This window comes from Tupaia chinensis, unplaced genomic scaffold, assembly GCF_000334495.1.
Source record: "Tupaia chinensis unplaced genomic scaffold, TupChi_1.0 Scaffold000176_1, whole genome shotgun sequence".
NCBI classification, from domain to species: domain Eukaryota; kingdom Metazoa; phylum Chordata; class Mammalia; order Scandentia; family Tupaiidae; genus Tupaia; species Tupaia belangeri.
Window position 1 is genome coordinate 888,319 of NW_006159651.1, and position 3,136 is coordinate 891,454.

Genomic DNA, 3,136 nt, shown 5'->3' on the forward strand with positions numbered 1-3,136 from the left:
CACTCGAGCAGAAGTCAGCCATGTGGGAGCCAGCGCCTTTAACCACCACGCCACCTGCTGGCCCCCATAGTTTCTTTCTTTTTCTTTGAGAGATTTTCACTATAGGGCGCGTGCACTTGCCAGACAGACAGAGAGAGACATAGAGACAGAAAGCGAGAAATCACCCCCCAGGGGGGATGGCCACGCCGCAATCCCTTCTCCTCCATTCTCCTCTCGGGATTTTGGGCACGCACGCACACGCGCCCGGCGTGAGTTTTAAGCCACCGGGTCCGGGACGTGAACCGCGGTCGACTACGTGGGAGTCCAGCGACATAGCCATTACGCTAACTGCTGGTTCCCCCATAGTTTCTTTTTAAATGGCACTTAGTTATCAGAACAAGGTCACTGTGCAAACCGCAGCATACTAAACAGCTCCCTGTCAGGTGAAACGAGTGATGGCCACTCTCCTACATTACCGTGGTAGTCACTCACTCTCCCTGCTCTCGGTAAGAGCTGCGAAGATGTGCACACACAGAATTGCTCCTGCTTCCTGAGCGCCTCCAAGCCAGAACCACCCCCCAGTTCTCTGAATTCTCCTCACACAAACCCCAATGCCGTCATTTCTAACACTGTTATAACGAGAACCCACCTCCGTGGAGTTAATGAGCCATTTACTATTCGTGTGTTTACTGCTGGTGGTCTTTGGCTGGAGGTGCTGAGAGGGTCTCTCCACTCCACCCCCAATCATAGTACAGTGACTGGCAGGCGAGGCTGATCATCCTACCCTAAGTTTTTCCTTCTGTTTTGCTATAGGGCACGTGCACTTGCCAGGGGTTGGGGTAGGAGTGAAAGTGAGAAATCACTCCCAGGGGAAGGGGTGGGGATAGCCCCGCTGATCCCCTCTCCTCTGTTTCCTCTTGAGATTTTAAGCATGCACACACGGGTACCCAGTGTGATTTTCAAGCCACCAGGTTTGGGACTCAAACCGTGCAGTTGGCCATGTGGGCCCAGCAGCCGTAACCTCCGTTTCACCTGCTGGCCCCTAACCCAGGTTTCTACTAGCTGAGAGGCCTGGTACTTTGCTTAGCACACGGCAGCCGTACCAGAGTACCTTTCCCAAAGAGCCAGATACTGGCCACCGCAAGCGGCACAGAGGTTGAAGAGATGTGTGTCATTTTGATTTTCCTCCACGACAGCTGGAGGCCCTTGTCTTTCCTTCGTCCCGAGGATTTGAGCATGGACGAAGCTAGAACTTTGGCCTGTGAACAGGGCGTCTGTGGTTGTGGGCTGTGCAGCTGAGCGCTGTGGGCTGAGGTCCTCAGGACTGCGTGGCATGACTGTTACAGACGCCTTGTCAGAAACAAACTTCCGGTGTGAACCGCCTGGCTTTCCTCCTCCCACGATCCTTTGCCATCTTTCTTTCCAATGTAGGCCGGCAGAACAGCTCCCACACAGAAAGGTGGCAAGAAGGACCGTTCCCCCATCAGCGAGGTGGTGTCCCGAGATGCACCATCAACATTCACAAGGCATCCATGGCGTGGGCTGCAAGAAGCATGCCCCTCGGGCACTCAAGGACATCTGGGAATTTGCCATGAAGGAGATGGGGACTCCAGATGTGCACATTGATACCAGGCTCCACACAGCTGCTCCGGCCAAAGGAGTAAGGAACATCCCATATCGAATCCCTGTGCGGTTGTCCAGAAAACGAAACGAGGATGAAGATTCACCCAACGAGCTCTGCACTCAGGTGACCTGTGTACCTGTTACCACCTTCAAAAATCTACAGTCAATGTGGATGAGAACTAACTGCTGGTTTTCAAATGCAGTTATATAAATTAAAAAAAAAAAGCCATCAACTTCTATCTTATTTAAGATTAATATTTTTTTGAAAAATAATTTTTTAAGAATTATTTTATTTGACTTTATTTAGTTCTTTTAATTTGACCAGAGAGGGACAGAGAGAGAGAGAGAAGGAAGATGAGAAAGCAAGCCACCAGGTCCAGGACTTGAACCACGGCTGGCCATGTGGGACTCCAACACCCTTAACCACCATGCCACCTGCTGACCCGTAAGATTAATTTTGAGTTTTTGTTTCAACTGAACTTAAACCTGATAAATTGAAATATAGTAGGTGCTTAGTACTTGGAATGAATATGTCCATGCCCATGGGTTGAATAAGCTAGTACGCAGAACTTGTCTCATGTTAGAACTCTAGTTCTCATCTGAACACCCAAACTCATACAGTAGGGCTGGCAGACAGCATAGTGGTTAAGGCACTGGACTCCCACATAGCCAACCACAGTTTGAGACCTGGACCTGGCAGCTTGCTTTCTCACTTTCCCCTTCTCTCTCTGGCCAAATTAAAATATATAATATATAGGGGACAGCAGGTGGCTTGGTGGTTAAGGTGCTAGAATTCCCACATGGCCAAGCATAGTTCAAGTCCCAGATCCAGCAGCTTGCTTTTTCACTCTCCTTCTCTCTCTCTGTCTTTCTCTGGCATGTGAAAAAATAATGAATACATAAATAAATCTTTAAAAAAATATAATAAATAGGGGAACCAGCAGTTAGCGTAAAGGCTATATTGCTGGACTCCCACGTAGTCGACCGTGGTTCGCGTCCCGGACCTGGTGGCTTAAAACTCACGCTGGGTGCGTGTGCGTGCGTGCCCAAGATCCTGAGAGGAGAATGGAGGAGAAGGGATTGTGGTGTGGCCATCCCCCCTGGGGGGTGATTTCTCGCTTTCTGTCTCTGTCTCTCTCTGTCTGTCTGGCGAGCGCACGCGCCCTATAGCAAAAACCTCTAAAAAAAAATAATAATAATAAACAGGGGGCGAGCAGGTGGCATGGTGGTTAAGGCCACTGGACTCCAACATGGCTGACCGTGGTTTGAGTTCTGGACCTGGTGGCTTGGTTTCTCACTCTCTCCACCCCTTCTCTCTCACTCTGTCCCTCTCTGGTCAAATTAAAATAAGTAAGTAAATAAGTAAAGTTAAATAAAATAATAAGTATTATTATTTTAAGTAATTATTTTTAAAAAAGAAATAGCTGGGGCTGGCAGGCGGCTTGGTGGTTAAGGGTGCTGGACTCCCACATGGCTGACTACGGTTCAAGTCCTGGACCTGGCAGCTTGCTCTCTCTCTCTCTCTAGCCCTCTC